The 25,217-nt window shown below is 50.8% G+C and overlaps 1 long non-coding RNA gene across 1 annotated transcript; it reads left to right on the top strand.

Annotated features, from left to right (window-relative positions):
• The first annotated feature begins 15,937 nt into the window (after nucleotides 1-15,937).
• On the top strand, nucleotides 15,938-23,770 carry LOC115832525. The gene is made up of 3 exons (XR_004028049.1): nucleotides 15,938-16,052; nucleotides 19,950-20,060; nucleotides 22,737-23,770. It is a non-coding gene; the product is annotated as an uncharacterized LOC115832525 (long non-coding RNA).
• Nucleotides 23,771-25,217: the final 1,447 nt, after the last annotated feature.

Below are 25,217 nucleotides of genomic sequence, written 5' to 3'. Positions count from 1 at the left end.
AGCCTATGCATTTTATAGAAAAGGCAGAGGGAAGGTAAATGGTTTCCTGAGGAACAGCTGAATGTCTAGGAACGTCAAGATGAAGAGTAGTATTTTGCACGCAAGGACACGTGCCATGAGCACCAGGCCTCGCGCGCAGGAGGCACACAGTACGTCTGTGTTGAATGTAGTATCTTCCACTACAAGGATAAGACAACAAAAAGTACTTAGAAACTTTACACATTTGTCATTTGGAAACAATTCAGAGATAAGTTTTTAAGATGATATGTATTAGTGCAGAGTACTAGCGTTTTTCCCAATGACTATTTCCATTCTGGAGAAGCCCATCTGAGCTAAATTGCTTTGCCTCTGAGGAGGGCTGGGGAGGTGGTGGGGGCTGCCATCAGGGTGTCGTCTGGCTAACACACATTCTTTCTATTTTTCTTGTTTCTTATGGAAACATTCATGTCTCCACGGCTGGCATTTGCTGAATCCACCTTCTAGAGATTACGATTTTAGTAGAATCCGGAGTGAGGTACCTGAGGAAGGCAGAATGAAACAGCGTTTTAAAATGTATTGCAACATGAGCATCAGAACCTCTTGGTTTTTTTAAAGCACAGAAAAGAAAAATGACAAGACTCGTGTCATTAATTACATTCTCAAAGAAAATAAGGTCAGTGTAAGAGGAAATAATCTAAAATTGCAGGATGGGGCATTCTTGTTGGATCGAGGCATGAAGGAAACTTCAAGGCTGTCAGTGGTTTATCGAGGAAGTGGTAGAATCTTCCTCGGATACGATTTTTAGAAGCCGAGCCAACCTCCCATGGCAAGAGGTGCAGACGTGTGTCTCAGCTGCTAAGGGCCTCCCAGGCTGTTTCCTGCGCACCAACTCCCTCTGCTTCCTCGGTGTCTAAACCTATGGTCAAAGCACCATTCACAAAAAGCGTGTTACTGTTTTAAGTTAATTTGAACTTTAAAATTATTGAACCATAAGGAAAAATATGTCCGCTTTGTGGCCCTGGACATTTTCCAAGTACCTTGATTGCTTTAGTGAATCTTAATTCACAACTCAGTGCTGGGATATTCAACAAATAAAATCACTTTTCAGAGACAGGATCAGAATCTGCCACTTCCTGCCCCTCAGCCTGCCTTTCCAAACCCCCAAGTGGCACCCTGGTGTAGACATCATGGACCTCAATAGCAGTACTTTAGCCTGATGCCTAGAACCTCTTACACTTTTATGGAGGTGGCCTGAGAGTGTTTGTGACGGGATTCCAACTTTCTCTCTTGCACTGTCCCACCCTGACCTGTGGGGGGAGGGAGGAAGGAAGGAAGAAGGGGGAAGGGCGTCTGCTGTCAGATGCTTACAATAGGAATTGCTCACCTGCAGAAGGGCAAGTATTGTTTCTTCAAGAATTAGTATGAATTTGATTTTGTGAATTTCAGCTGTTTATTAGAGGCTTAGAAAAAATTTGGTATAAACATTTGAAATGAAAAAATGCAATAAGCAACAGAGTGAGATTTTGTCTCTACAAAAATATTTTAAAAGAATTAGCTGAGTGTGGTGGTGGCACCTGTGGTCCCAACTACTCAGGAGGCTGAGGCAGGAGGACGGCTTGAGCCCAGGAGGCTGAGGCTTCAGTGAGCCGTGATTGCGCCACTGCACTCCAGCCTGGGGGACAGAGCAAGACTTCATCTTTAAAAAAAAAAAAAAAAGCAATATTAAAAAGGTATATTGAAAAAAGGGAAAAACACTGTACATTTGAGAGTTTTAGTTAAAATGAAAAAGCAACAGTTAGGACCATTTCTGATCCTCAAAGTCAATACTTTTGAAACAGGAGAGGGAAGGGAGGTGGGGGAGCCCTGGAGCTGCTGCCAACAACGGGGGCAGGGGCCTCAGACACAGGCTCCAGCGCCCTGGGCGGACCTGGCGGAGGACAGTTCAGTGTCTCTGTAGTCAAACAGGTGTCAGAAATATCATGAAACTCCCAGTTTATTCGTCATGATTACACTCTAGCCCTGACCTAGCAAGGTCACTGGGCAGTGACTGGTGGCAGAAAGGTGAGGAAGAGAAAGAAATAAAAACACTTGAGATGAGGCTCGAAATGGAAAATGGAATTAATCACCCCACTGCTCTAAATGCTCTAAGTGCCTAAAAGCACTTCTTTTCTTTTCTTTTTTTTTTGAGACGGAGTCTCGCTCTGTCGCCCAGGCTGGAGTGGTGGCGCCATCTCGGCTCACGGCAAGCTCTGCCTCCCGGGTTCATGCCATTCTCCTGCCTCAGCCTCCTGAGTAGCTGGGACTATAGGCGCCCAACACCACGCCGGGCTAATTTTTTTTTTTTTTTGTATTTTTAGTAGAGATGGGGTTTCACCCTGTTAGCCAGGATGGTCTCGGCCTCCCAAAGTGCTGGGACTGCAGGCGTGAGCCACCGTGCCCGGCCAAGCCCTTCTCATCTTAACGTCCTCTTTCAGCAGAAGGAACTTATCCTGGTCGTAACTGTTCAGGTCACTGCTGACTCTGCCCCCGGCTCCAACGGTACAAAGTCACCTCCTATTTAAAGATGCTACAGAGGACCCTGTCTGCACATGAGCTCCCCGGAGTGATGGAGGGAAAGGGCTGCCTTCCCACTTTCCCACTGCTGTGCGTGGAGAGCAGCAGGGACTGTGTTTGGACCCCTGCCACAGAAAAGTCTGCGTTGGCCGTGTCTCCAGGGAGGACAAACTAATTTTAACAAACTGACCCAAACAGAACTCGGAAGGTCAGTATGTTGCAATCTCCGGTCCTCCCGCCTGCCTCGTGGTTCGTTCCAAAAGCGAAGTATGCTGTTTCAATTTGATCTGCTATTTTGGGTGATCTAGTCCCTGTTAGTTCTTGACAGTCCGGGAGGCGCCTGGTGGGTGGAGAATCTTCCCCTTTCTCCTCCACAAACCTGACCCTTGTGGAGAAGGCAGCCTGGAATCCCCTGGGTTCTGAACGTCTCCGCCTTTTCTCCAGCGTAAGTGCTGGGCCTGAGCACGGTCTCTGCACAGAGGCCTGGGGTCTCGCGGGGGTGGTGAGGCCAGGGCAGGGCTGGGACTGGCTCTTCCCTGAGGCTGAAATCTGGCTTTTCGACTCCGGCTTCTGCCTCTCACTGCCTTTGGCCACAGCTCTCTCCTCCACCCTGAAAGGCCCTCGGAGTAGAATTACGTACACAGTGGCGACAACGCCGGCTCCAGGGAAAGGTGCTGCTGATGTGGCGCCCGCCAGCGTGTTTTCCAGACTTGGTTCTACCGAGCAGCCCTGGAATTTGAATCTTCACGTTGTCCAGTGAGACATAAAGACCAGAAAGAGTCTTTCCATCTCTGATGTACCCAGCACCAAGCTTCCCTCTTTTTTTTTGAGACAGGGTCTTACTCCTTTTGCTCAGGCTGGGGTGCAGTGGCACAATCTCAGCTCACTGCAGCCTTGAACTCCTAGACTCAAGGGATCCTCCCACCTCAACCTCCTGAGTAGCTGAAACCGCAGGCATGTGCCACCACCACGCCCAGCTAATTTTTGTATTTTTTGGAGAGATGGGGTTTTGCCATGTTGCCAGGCTAATCTCAAACTCCTGGGCTCAAGTGAGCCTCCCATCTTGACCACCAAAGTGCTGCACTTACAGGCGTGAGCCACTGTGCTGGCCCAAGCTTTCCTCATTTATAAGGTGGAGCCAGATGTCTTATGGCAGACTGGATAAATATCTGATGTCATTTACTGTGTGTGTGTCTGTGTGTGCGTATGGTGGGGGTAGTAAGTTTGAAGGTAGGGTCTGTACTGTTTCTCCCTTTTCATATTTTTTTCCTTTCTACTCCCTCTTGAAGAGCATAAGAATTTGGGTAACAAATGCCTCTTCATGACAGGGATAATTTGATGTTAAAACCCTAGGGTGAGATGAAATGGACTTAACAAATGCCTGCCTGCCTATCTTTTTGGTGGGGTCTAGCTTCTACCTGCTTATTCTCTGGAAAACTTCTATTTCTTTTAGGTGCATCCCACAAACTCATTTAAATGTTCACCGAGTGCTTCGTCTGTGCTGCACGTCGCTCTGCGTGGTGGAGATAAATGAGAAGAAGCTGCGCCTGGCCTGAAGGCACCCTGGGTCACTCTTGGGGAAACACAGTGGCCTCCGCTGATGCTCACCAAGGTTCCGGTCCTTCGGGCAAGCCCCTGCCGTGCAGCTGATCGTGCATTTGGCCTCTGTGACCAGCTCTGGAAGTTCCCATGAATGGACTCTTCCTCGGCGTGCTTCCGGGTGGCATCCGTGCTTTCCCCACGCATTGCTTAGGGGTTCTGTGAGAATTTCTCCGACGGAGCCCTGGGGTGGGAAGGCGGCAGGGACCCAGCTTTCAAGTGGCAAAGGCCAGCGGCTTCTCCGCACAGCCTGTCCCTGCGTCCTCAGGCTGACGCAGGTTCTGCAAAGGGTCACCCTGATGGATACTAGCAGCAGCTTCTCCGCACAGCCTGTCCCTGCGTCCTCAGGGTAACGCAGGTTCTGCAAAGGGTCACCCTGACGGATGCTAACAGCGGCTTCTCCGCACAGCCTGTCCCTGCGTCCTCAGGCTGACGCAGGTTCTGCAAAGGGTCACCCTGACGGATGCTAGCAGCTTTTTATTGGCTTCCTCTCCTCCCTGCCTCCCCTTCCTGTGCCCACATCTGTCTCTGGGGCTGGCAGGACGTCAGGCTGCTCCTCCATCTGGTTAAAGCTGGGCCCAGTTGCTGGATGTGGGGCTCTGCTGGGAAGCTTGGAGACAGGGTGGGGACTGCGGGGAGGCAGCTCCCTTCTGGTTTGCCAGAGGGACCAGGAAGCAGCACCCACAACCCCTGCCTACCCCATGGCCTATTTGTCTGATTAACGCATCATCATCTGCCGACACCTAGAACAGGGTCTTAGGGTAATTGATTGCTTGGGAACAGGCAGGGGAGGGGGCTCAGGGCACCAAGGGGCTGCAGGACTTGAGTCAGGGTCAGGGTGTGGGATGGGTAGAATAAACAGAATTATACAATCCTGGACCACTGGTAATACCAAAGACCTGTGTGTACTTGCTCCCCACCCCACACACCTTCCTTGGTGTTGTCGTAGAAATAGAAGCAGAAATATGAAGTTTCTTCCTTCAGTACAAGCCACAGTGGTTCCGGATACAATTTCTAACACGTCCCTCCTTGCATCGCACTGCCTTTCCTTCCTGCCCGATCCCTGGGCCCAAAACTTTTGTGACTTTTTAAGTCATAAATACACTGGTTCAGAAAGACATCTGCCTGAAAGAAGAGAGTTATGCCCTGATTCATTTTCACCTTAATTCAATTTAAATCAAAGCAATTGTGAGCCACTGTTCTCCATGGCGACGGCCCATCACAGCTGTGGAACTCCACGCACCTCACCTGGGGCAGCTGGTGCTCAGAAGGCAGATGGAAGGTCAGGTGCCCCTCAGAAGCCACAGCTGGCCACCCCTCGGAATGCTTGCTCCTAATTCTGCATCCTCTGCTTATTCAAGAGAACAATGTTACAAACCCATGCTGAGACATCCACCTTTTCCCCTGTGGATCTTCGGGTGTGGGGCCACTCCGGGGCTTACTGCTGCGGTGTCAAACCCTGGAAGACAGTGGGATCTCACTGAGACAGACACTCGTGTGGCCCCCGCCTTGGCTCTGGAAGATGCCTTTGTTCCCTTGCTTACCTCCCACTTGCACGAGGTTCTGAACCCTTCTCTCCATCAGACCAAAGTGGTAGCATGCCGCTGGGGTGTTGGCAGCAGTGCTCAGTGATGGGAGAGCTTAGGGAACATTCCCTGAAATAGAGAGATGAAGATTCTTGAACGTGGAAGGCTGTGATTTTGTCAGACAAGAATACCGTGTGGGAAATTGGGGCCCAGAAGACTCGTTCCCAGTTGGACCAGGCTTATTTGACAGTCACCCAGGACCTGGTCACCTCTTCTTGTGGGTTGAGAAGTTCTTGCCTCTCAAAGGGAGGTAAAACTGCAGTGCCCTCCTTGCTGGAATACCAGGTGAGAAAGGCCAGTGAGACAGATGCCAGGGCCCTGGCAAGGCGGGGGCGAGGCCCCCCAGTTCAGGAGGAGCCAAAGGAAGCGCGTTGGGCTGGGGCCTGGCGTCCATGGCCCATCGAGGGCTTGCACAGTGCTGTGGCTCGGCGACGGGAACCTCAGTGCTGTTCACTCCTTGCGGGGGGGATGGAGCCCTCATTCCACAGGCCCTCGGCCTTCCCCACTGGTGAACTCGAGCTGAGCTGTGGGGGCGGTAGCCCCTTCGTGGAAGCTCAGTGTCCACAGGGACACCTGCAGCAAGGGAGGCAGAGCCGGGCAATATCCACGCAATGTGACGATATTTAGCAATCAGTCGGAAACTAAACTCAATATGATGGCTCAGAAGACTGGTGATTCGCCCCGATTAGATGGGCCAATCCTTACAAATTGCCTTTTCATGTTGTGCTGTAAATAACCAACATATGTAATAACATTATTATACCCCATGTAGAAGATTCCAGAGGGAGAGACTCAAAGCTGCAGGTTGACATTTGCCCAGAGCCCGAGGGGAGGCAATCGGTTTCTCTCCCAGCTGTCACTCGGCTGGTCCTTCCCTGCACATGGAAGACGAGAGGAGGCGAAGCTGCGGAAGCACCTCCTGAGAAGGCGTCACACGGCTCCCGTGGCTTCTCCGGCCCCAGCTCACCTCTAACCCAACCCTCTGTGGCCAGGGCAGGGGCGTCCTCTCCCCCCGCAGCCCCGAGGGTCCCTGTCGCTGGCTGGGCACCAGAGAGGCTCTGTGATTGTCCCCAGCCAGCGTTCCCTCCCTGGGCCATGAACTCTCTGAAGAAAAGGGTGGTCTGCTTCCCTCTGTCCCTCTGAGGCATGTCCTGCAGTAGGTCCCAGTGATCCCAGAAGGTGGAAGGAGAAGCGTGGGAAATGAGGATGTGGGGTTGGCAGGAAGTGATGGCACCCATGCCACTGCCCGAGGGCCTTGCAGCTGCTCGTGAGGGGCATCGCTGGTACTGTGTCCACCAGCAGTGAGGGTGTGCTGAGCCCAAGGTCACCGGCTCCAAACAGTTGCAGGTGCATCTCAGCCAGGTTCTTCTCTCCAGCATCAAGGCACCTGGGGTCCTGGCTCCTAGGCTCACCAGTCTTCTGAGCCATCATATTGAGTTTAGTTTCCGACTGATTGCTAAATATCGTCACATTGCGTGGATATTGCCTGGCTCTGCCTCCCTTGCTGCAGGTGTCCCTGTGGACACTGAGCTTCCACGAAGGGGCTACCGCCCCCACAGCTCAGCTCGAGTTCACCAGTGGGGAAGGCCGAGGGCCTGTGGAATTTGCCTACAGCCTGAACAGCCTTCTGGAGAGCTCCACACAAAGAACCCAACAGCTCCCTGTCCTCCAGCCGGCTACATTCTACACATCAGGAAACCAAGGCACACAGACATCACCTTGGGCCACAGGGCTGGTGCAGGGGGAGGTGGCCGTGAGACCACGCTCCTCAGATTCCACAGAGCCACTGCGGCCCATGGAGCCTCCTCGCAGTGACCTCTGGGTCCTACTTCCCCGGGGGCTGGAGCCCGCACAGCCGTCTCCTCTCTATGCTGCGTGGGCAAACCTGTCTTCTCCACAGGAAACCCAGCTGCCTCTAGAAATTAGCCACATTCTAGAAAGTGGGTTTGACTCCTGCGTACACTTTTACTTTCTCATTTGGGTCTCCAGAGGAAATGAAAATCCACGATTAGCACAGGAGATGCGTGTGACCCGTGTGGCTTGCACCATTTGTCATTTTCCCACACATCAGCGCCAACCGGGCATGCGTGGTCCTCACCCACGGGGACTTCCTCGCCCTGGGTTACTTCTGGACAAAGAAGTCTCTGCAGCCGCCCTTTCAGCGTCTGCACGCCTCATCCTCCCTCTTCCCCAGCCCGTAGCCCGGGCCCAGGCCTGCGGCCGCCTCGTGCCCCCAGGCTGTATCTCACAGGGGCGCCCACCCTACGGTGCCAAGCAACCTGCTGATGGGCAGAGGGAAGGAGCCCCTTCTTGGCCTCCAGAGCCCAACAAGAACCAGCTCCTGGTAACAGTGGGGTGAAGCCGGTGACGTGGGCTGATGGGAAGCCATTCCTTTTAGAAGATCATTTGAACATGATGTGGATCAATGGTGTGGAAGACAGAAGAAAGGACCCTGGGCACGGCCTCCCCCACCTCCCAACCCCAGAGCCAACAGCACTTTGTGGATTAAGCCCCAGGCCCTGAGATGCAGATTAGCCTGGATTCCCCAGGGGAGCCCAGTGGAAGAACAGGGTCTGTACAGGGGACAGAGGCCTCGAGGAGTTTGGCAGCGGCAGGGGTGGGGGTCAGCAAGGCTGGAGATGCACTGTGGCTCAGAGACGGGGCCAGGAGTGCAGGGGTGTGGCGGCCTCTAGAAACAGGAAGAGGCAGGAAGAGGTTCTCTCGGGTCTCCGGAAGGAGCCAGCCTGCTGACGCCTTGGTTTTTACCCCAGTGGGACCCTCGTCAGGCTCCTGACCTGCAGAACCGTGAGGGGATGAATGTGTGTCTTGTAAGCCGCTCAGCTTGTGATGGCAGCGAGAGCTGTCCAGGAGGGGCTGTGAGCCGATGAAGAGGGAGGGTGCATGGTGGCCTCCGCCTGCCCCCCCGGCCATCTGCAGCAGTGCCCTCGTGTGCTCATTAGAGCTTGATGCCCTTGTGCCTTGAAGACTTAGCCCAGACATTCTATGAAAGTGAAGAAAGTGGCCGGGCGTGGTGGCTCACGCCTGTAATCTGAGCACTTTGGGAGGCCGAGGTGGGTAGATCACTTGAGGTCAGGAGTTTGAGACCAGCCTGGTCAACATAGTGAAACCCCGTTTCTACTAAAAATACAAAAATTAGCCGGGTGTGGTGGTGTGTGCCTGTAATCCCAGCTACTTGGGAGGCTGAGGCAGGAGAATTGCTTGAACCTGGGAGGCAGAGGTTGCAGTGAGCTGAGATCATGCCACTGTACTCCAGCCTGGGTGACAGAGTGAGACTCCGTTTCAATAATAATAATAATAATAATAAAATAAAATAAAAATAGCCAGGCATGGTGGTGTGCACCTGTAATCCCAGCTACTTGGGAGGCTGAGGGAGGAGAATTGCTTGAACCTGGGAGGCAGAGGTTGCTGTGAGCTGAGATTGTGCCACTGCATTCCAGCCTGAGTGACAGGGCGAGACTGTCTCAAAAAAACAAAAACAAACAAAAAAAGTGAAAATGGCATGGGCAAATGATGCCACGTGTCCCCTGGCCCCACACCGCCATCCATGCGAAGAAGTGAGCAGGACGCTTCAGTGGGTGCCGGGCGGGAGGTGGCACATCACCGCGGTCCGTGCCCTGAGCGGTTTCGGGGTGCGGAGCTCTGCGCACGGGTACACCTCTCAGGCCCCTTTGTCTCAGCCAACAGTTGAGTGCAGTCAACTGTGTAATCCAGAACCCAGAGTATTTCTCTAGGAAAACTGCTCAGTTCTTTCCAAAATGCCACGAGAACTTCAATGATGGGAACGGGGAACAGGTGCTGGGAGCAGCTGCCGCCGATTCACGGCTCTTCTTTTAAATACGTTTTCTGTGGGGAAACTAAGGGCTTTCACAAGCATTTTGCTCTGAAATATTCAAAGAATGTTTCTTGTTTTTTCTTATTACAGCAACAGTTTTAGTATTTATAAGCGGAGTCAAGAGGCCTGCCGCAGAACTAGGGAAGTAGCAAGTTAGAGGGATAAAAAAAAATCTCAATTACTAACCCCTGCAGTTGCTTTGAAATAGCATTTGGTTGTCTACTGGCAGCTTTCTGAGATGAATTCTTGACTCCTTTACAAACCCAGGCTAAAACAGGCGCTCAGAGACCGTGTGTAAACTGTCAAATGTCACCCTCAGGCATTGGGGGTGGGTGAGCACCCGCCCTGTGACCTGACTCCGAGGGTTTCAGGGGCTTCTGCCCCATTTCCTGATCTGCTGTCATGCCGCATTCCCGGCGTGGCTGGGGGAGGGCCCTGTCTTCTGAGGAGCCCCAGAGTCGCTGGGCTGGGGCTGCCCACGCTGCCTCCACAGGTGTTTACGGTGTGTCTCTGTGCTGGGCCTGGGATCGGTGAGCAGAGTCAACATGATTCTCGGGAGAGCGTTTATGGTCCGCGAGACAGATGTGAGGTGCGTGCACTCCCCACAAGAGATAAAGTGAGGCCCCGGTGTTTGCCAAACTGGGATCTGCATTAGCAGCAGGCTCTGTGGCGCCCACCACAGCTCTTAGACGCGGAGCGACCGGAACACTAAGGGCTTCTGTACTTGATTCTCATTCGTGTTTTGTGCCTCCTGAAAAGCTGGGTCCAAGTCAAGTCAGCTAGTTCCTGAGGTGGAGGATTACAGACGTCCCACTTTCTCCACACATATGAGCAGGTACAGGGTCCCCACCCCGCATCACACATGCTCCTGTGGGGAAGGCTGTGGGCTTTTCTCCCTCACAGGCGTTTGTAGTAATGGGCGCTATTTGCTCACAATGTGTTAAACCTGTGGGAATGAAAGCTACTTGGGGCCATACAGTCAAATGGTGGCAACAGATATTTTTAAGATTAAAAAAGAATGTCACCTAAGAAACAAGAGCACACTTACCTCTCGTGTCCCCAAGGCATTAGGTAGAATCCCGTTGTCCACACTGACTGGGTTTTAGGGAGGGATTTAGTGGCCTGCCTTTTTCTTAGCAAGTGGCCCCAGCCAGTGTGACCTGGTCTCTGAGCCTTGTCGTCATAACCACCTGCCGAGTTCCCAGGCTTCCTGGTGGGCACTTTTCCTGCCATTTATCAGCTCAAAGTGAAGTGGGAATTGTCCAGTGACTGCCAGCAGCCAGCTCTCGGGCTGCTAGTAAAGACTCATGCTTTGGGGGCCAACTTCTCTGGACAGCTGCTCACGTTTCCTGCCTCAGTCAGCCCGCTCCGCCCAGCTTTTGCCCCACAGGCCAAGGGCCCTGGCACCCCAGATATCACCTTTCCTCCCGGGGGGCTGCAGGCAGCGGATGGGGTACGGGTTCACACCTAGGAGACAGGGACTCATCCTCCCACAGGGCTTCCTTAGCAGGTGGTGAGGTTGCCGAGTTCTGAATCCATTCAGTGACAAGTACTGATGGTCACCGCGGGCAGTGGGGGCTGTTCCAGGTATGGGGTGCCCTTTTACCTCGGGTGTGGCTGCTCTATCTTAGGAGTAGTGGGTACTTTCCTCCTCCTTGTACACCAAGTGAGTCCCTGCGGGCTGCCATGGCAAATTACCTCCTCTACGCAACCGAAATTCATTTCCTTACAGTCCCAGAGATCAGAATTCCGGGATGTGGGTGTGGGCGGGGCTGGCTCCTCTGTGGCTGTCAGGGAGACTCTGCTCCAGGCCTCTCCCAGCTTTGAGTGCTGTGAGATCCTGGTGCCCTTGGCTTGTGGGTGCATCACCTTGATCTCTGCCTCCCTCTTCCACAGCCTTCTTCCCCTGCCTCTGTGTCTCGTGTCCTTATAAGAACACCAGTCACTGGATTCCAGGCTGACCCTCATCCAGCTCAATCTCATCTCCACTCTCAACTATCTGCGGAGACCCGTTTCCACACGAGCTCACATCACGAGGCTCTGGGGGGACATGGATTTTGAAGGAACACCTCTCAGCCCACTACAGAGCCTTTTATTACCATCAATCAAATGAATTTTTCAAAGGCACATCTGTTATACATTTTTTTTTTCGGTAAGTATTTTCCGAGAATCTTTTGGATTCAAAGCACCCAGACGGTATAAATGATATGGAAAATGGCCCTTCCAAAAAGACGCCATGAGGGAGCTGCACATGGAACTGGGGGGAGTCGGAGACAGCATGGGTGAGCGGACGTGTGGCCGGCGCCCAGACCAGACGCCGTGTGATTACAGATCCTGCAGGGAATTACAGGAGGCAGCTCAACGTAGGAGACTGGTGTCATAGACAGGAACGACTGTCCGGCCTTCCCAGACAGGTGGCCACACTGGGCCTGCTAAAAACTGGCCCGTGGGTGTGCTGGACGCAGGGGACCGTCCCAGGAAGCAGACAACACAGGCCTGCGTGCGGCCCTGGCCGTGAGTCTCCACCTTTCTGTCTCTCTGGGCTGTGGCCGGGCAGCGGGGAAGGGGGGAGTCACCTACCTTTTGGTCCAGAAAGATCCATTCCACAGTTTCCACCTTCCCTCACTGACAAACGGGATTTTAAATCCCTTTATCTGGAGACAAACAGAAAGTGTGTGCTTGTGGTGAATAATTTGAGCTGATATTCTTACCAGCTGTTAAGAAACACATGCAAAAAAAAAGACTGGTGACATCTGGCTGGCATTGATATTTTGTGACAGAGTATCTTTTTCCTGCGGGTGTTTTCCAAGAAACCAGTCTCTGGGTCCCCAATCCCCTCACTGCCCGACTGCTTCAGCCTCCAGCCCCCAACCTTTGACCTTTTTGAAAAACAAAAAAGAAAGTGATCATATTGACCAAAGCAACTGTAACCCAAATTGCGGCCACATAATTGGGCGTGGTGACATTGCCTTAGCTCAGATTAAACAATGGCCAAGCAGCTGCTTCCCCACGCCAGGCTTTCGACTTCAACTTCCCCTGCGCCACACAATGGGGCATTTTGCTGAGATGGGAAAGATCAGGAGAGGAGGCCCTGTTCCCTGCCATGGCCAGCTGACCTCCTTCTCCTCTTCTAACTGCTTGTAATTGGAGGGATTGTAAATAATGTCAGATAAACATACTGACTAATACTGAATGTTTTCTCTGAAATGTCCAAGTCTATTTTGCCTCATTTTCCCAAGAACGCTGATGAAATGGGCCAGTTTCAGAATTTAGATTGGTTAGACCCCTTCTGCAGAGCTGAGGTGCTCAGATACAGCCCAGCACCAAACAGGGACTTTGCCGTCAATGGCACACCCCACAGGGGGCGGTGGCGCCGGAAGATTGTCACGGAGTTGAAAGTGTCTGGTCCCTTGGCTGTCACCTGGCTGTCACGTCACAGCACAACACGTGGCTCCCGCGCCTGTGCGACGCCGGCATGAACAAGCCCGCTGTGCTGCCAGCTGGGTACTAGTCCAGCACATGTGGTCGTGCACAGCGCACACGACCAGATAATGTTAATAAACTTTGTTCCCGGCTGTGTATTTACTATACCAAACCTTTAGTCATTATTTTAGAGTGCATTCCTTCTGCTTATTAAAAAAAAAGTTAACTGTAAAGCAGCCTCAGGTAGGTCCTGCGGGAGGCGTCCAGGAGAAACCGTGTTATCACAGGAGATGACAGCTCCGTGCGTCACTGCCCTCAGACACCTTCCAGTGAGACCAGATGTGGAGGGAAAGACGGTGATATTGATGATCTTGACTCCGTGCAGGCCTAGGATAATGTGTGTGTCTTAGTTTCTTAACAAAAAAGTTCAAAAAGTTAAAATGTTTTAAACAGAAAAAAGCTAATAGAATAAGGATATAAAGAAAGAAAGAATTTTTGTGCAGCTGTACAACATGTTTGTATCTTAAGCTACATGTTATTATAAGAGTCAAAGAGTTAAAAAATTAAAAAGTTTATAAAGCAAGAAGATTACAGTAAACTAAGGTTGATTTATTATTGGAGAAGGAAATTTTTAACAATGGATTTAGTGTAGCCTAAGTGTGTGGTGTATTTAAAGCCTAAAGCAGTGTACGGTCATGTCCTGGCTTCCCACTCACTCCCCACTCGCTCATGGACTCACCGGAGCAGCCTGCGTGTGCAGTGTGTATAAAGCCTAAAGCAGCGTATGGTCATGTCCTGGCTTCCCACTCACTCCCCACTCACTTGCTGACTCACTAGAGCAGCTTCCAGGCCAAGCTTCATTCATGGCAAGTGCCTTGCACGGTTGTACCATTTTTCATCTTTTATATCTTGTTTTTACTGTACTTCTTTTCTATTTTTAGATATGTTTAGGTGCACAAATACTTACCATTGTGTGACAATTGGCTGCAGTATTCAGCACTGTGCAGGTTTGTAGCCTGGGAGCAACAGCCTCCCGCGTATGGCCTGGGTGTGCAGTGGGCTACACTAGGTGTGTGTGTGTCCTCGGTGATGTTAACACAGTGACAAAATCACCTCACATGCATCTTTCAGAACACGCGGCTGTATTCCTCTTCGTCCTGCCTCGTGTGTGGAAGCTTTTTCCAAGGGTGTCGGCTGCCCATTGCTCCCACCCAGACCCCTCAGCACTCATGCAGAAGTGTCGCGTTCTGTGTGGCAGGGACCGGTGAGTGCATGTTTAATCCGCTGTTAGAAGGGCCCCTGGGTGTTCCAAGAATGGCCCCAATGCACCAGGACTGGAGGCCCCCTGGGTGGAGAAATCACCTCTCCCAGCCTTTCAGTTCACAGATGGGGAAACTGAGTCTAAATCCATTTCATGAGGCCCCCTGATCACAGTTGGCACCCTTGCCATCGGATGTGTAACAGCTATGCACTCCCTGCACCTCCAGACTGCAGGGACCCTGCGGAGAACGTGGGACCCCCATGCTCTCTGTGCCTTGCGACTGCAGGGGCCCAGCGTGTTTGCTGAAGGGAACCCTCTGCCTCCTCTGGTTTGGGTCTTTCCAAGGAAGTGCAGGCAGTGGATCCAGGAGATCACAGAAATCCCAGAATGGAAATGTGAAAAAAAAGCACTTCCCTGGGGTCAGCAAAGGTCGGGAAAAGAACTGGTAATTACTTCAGTAGAGTGCAGGGAAACGGTCTCTGCAAAACGAAGTTTCAAAGTCCTGATTTCAAGGGAGGTGGATATTGGAAAAAACAAACAGCCAACACCCAAGCCGAGTCTCTGCCTGTGGAGCCTGGGACCGCCTGGCCGCTGCGTATCTGCGGAGGTGCTGAGGTGACGTTGCTCAGAACACAAGCGCGTGGGCTCACGCTGTCCCGCTGTGGGGTCCTGACCAGAAGGGAGGTGATGAGCAAGGCCCAGGTCGCCTCCCACCGCGAGCGTTTCCTGCAGGGCCTGTGGGTGGAGGACCCTTCCCTTTCCCTCCAAATGTCACCCTGCCCCTGAATCCCTTGTCTCCTGTCTTTGCTGGTGGACGTGAGTACCTTGTCCACTCCTTTAAAACTACATAGAACGCCCTACAATGTCCCGATTATGCTCTGAAAGGTAAAAGCTGTTTCACGGGGCGTGTGTGTGCGTGTTGTAGACCAGTGTTGTACAATTTGGTTCAGATCCCTGAAAAAAATCTCAATTCTTTCTCATAATTTAGTGCAGAGAATAGAAGAGAATACAAGAGTGTCAGTGTGGCAAGGAAGCTTCAAAACGTGTGAGTAGGCTCGTGCCGTGGCTCACGCCTGGAATCCCGACGCTTTGGGACGAGGCAGGAGAATTGTTCGAGCCCAGCCTGGGCAATGTGGCAAGACCACATCTCTAAAAAAAAAAAAACAGATACACAAATTAGCCAGGTGTGGTGGCACACGCCTGTAGTCTGAGCTACTTGGGAAGCTGAGGTGGCAGGATGGCTGGAGCCCAGGAGTTCAAGGCTGCAGTGAACTATGACTGCACCACTACACTCCAGCCGAGGCAACAAGCAAGACCCCCTCCCTAAAGAAAAAAGCGTGAGTTGCTGAGGGACTGGCCTGAGGTCACACAGCAGGGGCACACCGTGTGGGGCGAAGCTCGGGCTTCCCCCACCTGTGTGTGCTTTCCTTGTTATTAATTCACATGAGTGAATAGTTGCAAATGATGCATCTGGATAAACACTGGACTTCTGTTTCCCCACAGCTGCAGGAGAATCACAGTCTCAGCGGCTGCTGCTCCTGACGGGCACACGTGCTGCCCAGTCTGGAGGGTTCGCTGCAATCAGTGCTACAGCTTTAGAAACTGTGATTTACTGCTGATTTAAAACTCTTTAAAGAGCCGACTTCCTGCTGATGGGGCTGAGGGAAGAGCGGCAGCTGCAGTGGAGGAGCACCTTCTTTTTAGGAAATGACGCTTCGGGCTCAGCCTCCCGTGCATGCTTCTCTCCCGTGTGAGTGCAGAGAAGGTCCTGGGTTCTGTCTGCTGCTTCACTCTGGGGGTGAGTGTGCCTCTGGAGTCTCTGAGGGGACGCGGGAAGGACGTTCAGTTCAGAGCTTTTAACCAAAACTTTTACAGCAGCCAGCGGGGCAAGGGCTCCCGCAAACTCTGAGCTTGAGAGCACCTCAAATTTTCGAACCCTGGCCCAGGTGGAGCCATGCAACGCTGCTCCAAGGAGGGAGATGGCGGCCCTGGTGCTCTGGAAAGGCCTGGAGGGCTGAGCCTTGGGCAGTCAGCACCACCCTTCCCTCCCCTTGGTTCCCAAGAATCTGATGGAGATTGAGGAATTGAGGCTGCGACGTTTTAGGCACCCCCAGGATGAATACAACGTGGATTTAACAGGAGGGAGGCTGCTGCGCCGTTCTGCTTGGTCACGTTAACGATCCACATTTTCCCAAGGAGCGAGGATGGGCACATTTCCTCAAGGTTCTTTGGTGGTGGTTTCAGTTCCTTGCTTCAGTCTCTGGCTGAGAGAACTGACTGCACAGGCTTAGCCCTCATTTGTCCAAGACCCAAAGCTTCCAGGACGCAGACGGGAGCTGCAGTGTGCACCTGTGCACCTGCTGATTCTCCATGAGGTCCTGCATGGCCATGGTGGGCTCTTTCTACAGAAGCTCAGGACGTGACTTGTGTTAGGATGCAGAGTCATCGTGTTGTCTTGCTTTACTTTTATTTAAAAAAATAGACACAGGGTGTTGCTCCATTGCCCAGGCGGGAGTGCAGGGGTGCAATCACAGCTCATTGCAGCCTCAACCTCCTGGGCTCAAGCAATCCACCCCCCTCAGCCTCTCAAGGAGCTAGGACCACAGGCACCACCGTGCCCAGCTCATTAAAACAATTTTTTTTCCCTTTGGTAGAGATGGGATCTCAGTATGTTGCCAAGGCTGGTCTCAAACTCCTGGCCTCAAGTGATCCTCCTGCCTTGGCCTCCCAGTGTTGGAATTATAGGCATGAGCCACCACGCCTGGCCTTGTTTTACTTTTTATAAATCATGTATATAAACATATTTTATTAATCCCAATAAAATCAAGGCCTTCAAGTCCAAAAGAGCTGCAGCAGAGGAGACAGGAGGGAGATATGTAAGTACGGAAAACATATTCTTAAGGTCTGTTTTCAAGATTTAGTGAAATTTTGGGAAAAGGTACAGAAAATATTTTCATATTTTGTACTTATAATTGTTACTGTGAAGAGTTGCTTTTTATGGAGTAACATAAATTTGAAAAAAAAAGGTTGTATTTAAGAAATTAGATACAGCTCTGAATTATACATGGAATGTTATTCAACTCAGTAGAATGTGGTGTGTGGGCAATTATCCAGCACGGTAATTCCGCATTACAAACCTTTAAATTTAAAACAGATCAAAATAAATCAATTTTGTAAGGGGCTTTACCTAGGTGCAGTGTTTGCATTATGCAACATTTATTTAATATTGTCACGCTGTCCTTGAAGAGCCCGTTTATTCATATTTTCATCCTCAACCAGGAGCAGCGTCTGGTATCTGCACAGCTGCCTTGGGGGCAGCTCCCAGAACAGTGGCGTCAGAGGCACAGGTGGTGGTTCCATCTGGGCATGGTGTGGGCTGCCGTGGCCTCCGAACACCTCCGGGAGTGAAAACCCAAACTCTCCTTTGCTGTAAAGCATAATTTTTGTTTTAAATCCTAGATTGAAAAAACCATGTCACAGGAAGTTTGGAAGAAAACTTTTCAATCCTAGTATTCTTTTTTTTTTTTTTTTTTTTTTTTTTTTTGAGACGGAGTCTCGCTCTGTCGCCCAGGCTGGAGTGCAGTGGCGCAATCTCGGCTCACTGCAAGCTCCGCCTCCCCGGTTCACGCCATTCTCCTGCCTCAGCCTCCTGAGTAGCTGGGTCTACAGGTGCCCGCCACCACGCCCGGCTAATTTTTTGTATTTTCAGTAGAGACGGGGTTTCTACTGTGTTAGCCAGGATGGTCTCAATCTCCTCACTTCATGATCCGCCCGCCTCGGCCTCCCAAAGTGCTGGAATTACAGGTGTGAACCACTATGCTCGGCCCAATCCTAGTATTCGTAACTACAGTCATTCGCCACTTTTCTTGCACTTCTTTTTCCTATGTGCACATCTTAGAAAGTTGCAATCATAGTCCAGGAACAATTTTTACATCCTGCTTTTCTTTTTACTCTGTCTGTTATCTGCAATTTCTAAGTTGCTACATAGTCTTCAAAACCATAATTGGAAAAGGCTGCTTAATACTTCATCAGGCATTTATTTTGAAAATTCTCTCTTCTATAAATGACACTATGACCAATATATGCCTCTCCCTCATGCCATGTTAATTACTGGGTCAAAGGACATAAACATAATTTTGTTTCTCGATACACATTGCCACGTCTCTCCTCTCCGCATTGAACAAGCTTCAGTATCACTAATATATAAGGATGCATTTCACCACAATTTATCATTACATTTTTGTAACATAGTGAAATAAATAATTATTTAATTACATTATTTGACCATGAGCAAGTCTGGCTATTTTCTCATTAAGATTTACAATTTTTCTCCATGTTTATCTAAATCATACTAATGGATTTCTTATTGATACATTTTTCTATCAATTTGTTTGACCTTTTTATGTAATAAATAATCCCTTATGCTGCTTTTTAAATCTCTAGGATTGTCAGAATGTATCAGGAACATCAAAGGCCATTTTTTAATTGTTTTTTCCATAGAACCTGCATTTATTTTTACTTTAATGTTTTACCATTTGGTTGATGGAAGTCACACTTAACTGCCAAAGAAAGCTGTTGAGTTAGTCAACCAGTGTGCAAATCTGATTTGGTATCATGCCAGCCCAAAGTAAAGACCCTGGTTTCTGCAGGGCATGGAATGGGTAATGAACTCTGACCCTTTCTGTAAGAAGGGTGGATGACAGCGCGGGGATTCCCATCAGGACTTCCACTTCCAGGAAGGTCGATGGGCTCCAGCCATCTGCAGACTGCGTCGTCCTCTGCCTGAACTCACTGGGGTGCAGTCAGAAGGTGCCCAGACGCCCCAGGGTTTCCCGGGGCTTCTGAGGGCTTTGAGAAGGAGGCTTCCTGGGCCCCAGGGCAGGGAGGAGGTGCCAGGAATTAATTTCATTTTTGCAAATTCACATTAGGACTCAGAACTTTGGAGGACTCATGGAAATTCTGGAAAAATTATTCTGCCTCCAAAGCATTTCGAGAAAGCTGGATCGATAAACATCATTGCCGACTGTGTACCAGGCACTAAGCTTGGCGCTTGGCGTAAACGGTCTCTGCTCCTCACGATTCTAAAAGGCTGGCAGGTTTTTTACTCCAGATGGAGAAACTGGAAACTCAGGGTAAAGTGTTCCTTGGTGATGTGGCCGTGACCCGTCCGGCTTGAATCTTATGCTCTTCTTACTGGCTGTAGGTCCTAACAGAGACACGGACGCCATTCTTGCCCAGTTATCCCTTCGGGATTTCTTAATCTTTTACCTGAAGCTTCAAAGTTGTCAACTGGTCTAAGGCTGTGGTTCAGACTAGTTGCCTAGGGATTAATTTTCTTCTTTGTGCTTTTTCTGTAATTAAAAGGTTTTTTAAAACAATAACTGTGTGTATCAGAAAAATACAATAAATGCTTTAAACATTTTTATGAAGCAGACAATTTGCTTATAAAAGCAATCATGGCTGCAGGGCTTAGGGCAGAAGAAATGAATGTTTCCCTGAGATTTCCTCTTTTTGGCCGTGGCTAACCGAGCAGGCCACTAATGATGAGATTGGAGGGAATTATGTGTCATTTCCCTCGCGGGATGGCCCGTTTTCGGCAGCAGGGCAGGGTTCCTGGGGACTGTGAACCCTCTTTGGTTTCGTGACACTCAGGTGGGGCCTGGCCCACATCACTGAGTGTTTTATTTCTCTTTAGGGTTTGGACCTGGACCTGAGAGAGCCCAGAACCCCAGTAGCAGCAGAAGGGCCGGAGCGTCACACAGCAACTGTGGGTCGGCGTAACTCTGCCGTTAGCTCTGTCCCCTTGGTGAGGTGATTCAAGTTCTCAGAACTGTTTCCCCATTGGAAACATGGGGGTAATAGCTGCTACTGGGGTTCTGGGCTCTCTCAGGTCCAGGTCCAAGTGTGCAGTGCTGCTGTGAGGGTTAAACGAGATAAATATGTGTAAAAGTGCTTAGCAGAGACACACTTCATATTCTCAGTCACTGCCTGGGTTCCACCCAGAAAAAGTGCTTTCTGAGTCAAATTGTATCTATTTTTCAAGGCTCAGCTGATCCCAGCTGTGAATAAGTTTATAGGCAGCTTATTGGTACCCCAGGCAGGAATCCCTCACTCCAGCTGAGATTTTTCGGCAGTTAGGGTCTGTTCTACGGAGCAAGCTGGCAGTAGTTACATTTAGCCTTATGTTGCTGTGTGCATTTTAATGTTTGTGCCTGAGCAGATTATAAGCTGTCTGAGGGCAGGAACCATGTGTTAGATGTCTTGGAATATCTTACAGAATCTCGAATAGTGGCCAGTCCTCCAGCAGAATCTGCAAACTGACTCCTTAGTGTGAGCCGGAAACTGCAATGCTGTTTTCAAAGTGCTGGCCTTCAGCAGGTAGAGACACCACACTGGCCAGTGCACGTGGCCCATGCCAGACGGCTCCATCCTACCTCCCTTCGCAGGGGCTGGACAAGGGCAGGCTGGGTGCTTGACTCAGCCAATTCTGAAGACAGGTCTTTGTGTGGCAGAGATCAGCCAGAAAAAGAAATTCTATTTTGATTTGGCCATTTATTGGCATGAAGTTTTACTTTTGCCCATTGTGGTCAACTAGATGTACTGGTTGGTGCTGGCTGCAGCCCACAGAAGGCCCCACCTGTGCCATGGGCACAGACAGATGGGAGCAGCTGTCTGCCTGGAGACAGGACCTTGGTTTCCATTTGATGCAGTCACTCCAAATAAACATGCCAGTCTATTGTTTGTAGCTGGCATCATTGACTTTCACAGGTAACCTCCAAAAGAAGATGGGGTCTCTCCACCGGCCTGGGTGGGGGTGCAGCTACACCTTGCGCACAGTTTCATATGAAGAGAAACATGGGATGAAATAAAGGAACAGGAAAGAGAGATACAAGAACTAAGAATGAGGAGTGTCTCACTTTTCATCTTTCTCTTCTCATGCCTTTGGGGTGCCACAATTTTAGTGACTGGGACTAGCGATTCTAGCATGTAATTCATTTCACAGTCGCAACTTACATTTTGTCTGCTTTCCAACACATTCAAAGTATACAAAATATAATATCACATCAGTCTTCAGAATAGTAATAGAGTCAGGTATTACGCATGATCGTTCTACTAAGTCTTTCTGAGGGAAGCGAACATTGAGAATTCAGGGATGAGATTCCAGCATCTGTCGACCTCGGCGCCACCTGGGTGCTGGTTTCTCCTGAATCTGAACCTGCATTTTAAGCAGACCCAGGCGGTTTCTTGCACATTCGCGTTGGAAAAGCATTGCTTTGGGGTCGGCACAGAAGTCCTCTCCATGTTTCGTTGAGTTACAGCAGGCCCCCAGGTTAACGGTCCTCCCCGGCCTTGCCAGAAATAGCAGCTTCCTTCTTTCGAAGGCCTGGGAAAGCAGTTCAGGCTGGGACTTGCGGGCGGTGAGACTCAGTGCCACAGGGGGCTTCTAGCTGAGATTCGCTCCCCACCCCTGGGTCCCAGTGGCTTTGCTCGTGAGAAACTGTTCTGCTCTTGTAGGGGCAGCGGCAGCCGCTTCAGCACAGGCTGAGGGTCTCTTATCTGAAGTGCTTGGGACCAGAAATGCCTTGAATTTTGGGTTTTTTGGGGGATTTTGGAATATTTGCATAAACATAATGAGATATCTTGAGACGGGACCCAAATCTAAACACGAAATGCATTTATGTTTCGTACACATAGCCCGCAGGTCATTTTATACAACATTTTAAATAACTCGTGTGTGAAGCAAAGTGCTGACTGTGTTTTCACCGTGACCTATCACATGAGGACTGGTGGAGTTTTTCACTTGTGGTGTCATGTTGAGGCTCAAAACATTTCCGATTTTGGAGCATTTTCCTGTGGGGATGCTCACCTGTGTCACTGCTCTGCCAATCCACCACCAGGCTTGTGCCCCTCAGGTGAGACATGGTCCAGAGAGATCTTGGGTCTCAGACAGACAAAACTGACAAGGACAAAAATGCACCCTCAGCTGAGAAGAGGGCACCAGAAACGAATTCTGGTTAAAAACACTGTGGGGCACTCAGGTGTCCGACCTACCTGGTCGCCGACGAGGGAGTGGTCACGGCTGGCTGGTGTGGTGTGCAGGACACAGGGGCTCGGTTCCATGGTCTCTCCCTGTGAGCACTGCAGAGGAGGCATCCCAGTGGTTGCCACTCACACAGGGGCAGGGAGGGGTGGACGGCGTGCCGAGGGGCTTTCCGATATACTAAAATTGCCTAACACAGCAGTTCCTCATGGATTTTGGTAATGAAGGCAAGATGTGTTTTTGGTTTATTGTTACTTTTGGCAAGTCTCCAGAATTCATACAGCCCAGTTTTCTGATGGAAACTGAGAAACATTGCCAGTATCTACCCAATAGAATCTTGTTAACTTAAATGCAATAATGTGTTTGTAGAGCACTAGAGTCTTTGAAAGAGACCCGTATCATGAAGTAAGAGTATCGTGTTTTATTCTTGGTGAACTTCAGGAAGTGCAAGTGCTGCCCCTGGCTGGGAGTTTCCTTCGTCATTTTCCTGCACAGAGTGCCTTCGATCACACCTGTTGTGTGCGTGAATCAGGTCTTCATTTCTCAGAGGTACGTCATGCGTTCTAGAGAGTTCTGTCTCTCATATGAAGTGCTTCCTACAGAAAGAACGAATGTACAGCTCTTCATGTTGCCAAAGCATCAAGACACACTAAACCCACACAGGCACATTCCACAGGGCATTTTGAGTGGCTGGAGGCCATGGCACCAGTGCCTGGGGTTGCACCTGCACCCTCCCATGTGGGAAGTGGGCATGACCAGAGGCAGAGACCAGACTTGGCAGCACGTGGTGAGGCTGCACAGCCCTGAGGAAGCTGCTAGGCCCCGACAGTGGGTGGCCCGGACAATCCAGCCTGACAAAGAGCTGCATTCCACCTGCGTTGGAGATGGATGCTGACAGATGGCCGCACAGAAGCTTCTGCAGCCTGGTGCCCACCAGGCCCACAGAGGAAAAGGGTTCTGGAGTGAAAAGCCTCTTCTGGCACTCAAGAGGCGTCTGTGTGAAGGCAGGGCCCTGTTTGCCCCCGGGTGTCAGAAGATAGGAAGGACCAGAGCTGGGCTTGGCCACTCCCGAGACAACCTCAGTGGACCCAGCACACAGCATTCCCAGGCCGGGCTGGAGGGACTTTGATGGATCCTGTACACAGCACCCCTGGGCTGGGCTGGAGAGACCTCACTGCACACACTGGAAGGGATATTGTTGTGTGAATTGTTTTCTGAACACACCATTTTCCTTACAGAAACTCCTATTCATCCTTCAATCCCAGCTCACAGTCACCTCCTCCAGGAAGCCCTCCACCCTCCATCGCCGGTCAGTGTTGGGTGGTGTGCCTGTCTCCTCTTTGGACTGCGAGCTCCCCGGGGTCCTTGTGATGTCTTTTCATTGCTTTCCTCCACTTCCTGCCTGGTTCTTGGCACACACTGAGTGCTTATTGAACACATGGTCAGTAAATTTAAAGGATGAGATGTACTGAATTAGTATTTGTATCAGGTTTTTTTTTTTTCTTATCAGATTTACAAGATCCACAATGCCCCACCATGTGCTAAGAGCAGTAACTACACCCCATTCTCTCCGCACGTTTTCCTGCTGCCACAGGCTTACGTTTTTATCCTATTATGAACTTAACGCTTCTTGAATTCACTTCTTGAATTATTATCCTGGCTGCTCAGCTAAGAGGTGGATCCCTGTGGCTCTCAGTGGTGTCTGTACTGCCCTGGGCCGAGACCCGTGACTTCTCAAGGGTAATTACAGTCAAGACACTTGCTGGCCTGCTTGTGGCTGCACACCCAGGGAGTCCGGAGGGGGATAAAACCCACAGCTGACACAGCTCTGTGGTCCTCAGGTTTCATCTCACAGACAGAGAGGGGAGATGACACTCTGGTTCTCCTATAGTTGGGAAATTTCAACTAAGCATCCGGAAGTGTTTTACAGGGAACATGCTGGGTCAAAAATGGGAACCCTTGGTTTGGGCAGCAGTTAGACGGCAGAGCCACACTGAGGTTGCAGAGGGGGCTGCAGCTTCTACCTGCGCTGTCAGGGCCCCCCACCTGTGGCGACCTGGCGTTGGCATTTCCGCAGCCTGTGACCTTCAGCGAGTGCAGGTGTCAGGTCTGACCCTTGCTCTGTGGTTTCCTCCATCAACTTCGGGAAAACATGTTCACATCCTGGTGGATTTTCGTTTTAGACCGATTCGTTTTCGCCTCTGTGTCCAGGCTCTGGGCTCCGGTGTGTGACGGCCACTGGCTTTGATGCTGTGGTGATGTTTCCGTGGCGTTTCCTTGGTTAGGGCAACTCCTGGGGATGCCCATGTTGGTGGGATGCAGAGTGCGGGTTCCTGGCAGCCTGAGATGCATCTGCATCTCCAGCCTGGCGAGAGGGCACCCTGCAGAGCTTGGGGTGTTGAGTTCCAGCGAGAGGTCCAGGCATCCAGGGATGCTGAACAAAGGCTGGGTACAACTCGGCACCAGTGGAGTTTGAAGGTGTGCCGTGTTTCAGCAGGGCTGATTTCTTCTAGATTTGCAATAAGGCTTAATCCTGAGAATCCAGGCATTCACCCGACATTCCCATTAATCACAGGATCTCAGGAAAATAAGAGAGGGTGGAGGCCTGGGGTTGTCCCCCCAACCCACGGCTGCCAGGGAAGAGCTGGACTGACCTCGGACTCTTGCCCTTTAGTTGAATGGCAGTCTTTGGAGACAGCCTGAGGGAGGGACATTCTGAACTTCCTAGGGAATCGTTGCCCCGATTTAACTCCCAGCGAAACCGCCAACCTTCGCTTCTTCCTTCTGTTCATCTGAAACTTCTGTTGTTGTGCAGCTTGAACTCATTAGCCATGCAGGTGGGCTGGGGCTGCAGTTCCCGGCTGCAATGTGGGGTCAAGTGGTCACTTAAGTGAACACTCCATGCGCACGTAGGCCTGGTAA

The sequence above is a fragment of the Nomascus leucogenys genome, chromosome 3, assembly GCF_006542625.1.
Source record: "Nomascus leucogenys isolate Asia chromosome 3, Asia_NLE_v1, whole genome shotgun sequence".
NCBI classification, from domain to species: Eukaryota; Metazoa; Chordata; class Mammalia; order Primates; family Hylobatidae; genus Nomascus; species Nomascus leucogenys.
Note: the sequence above shows the minus strand (reverse complement) of the source record. Positions and strands in the feature narration are given on the sequence as shown.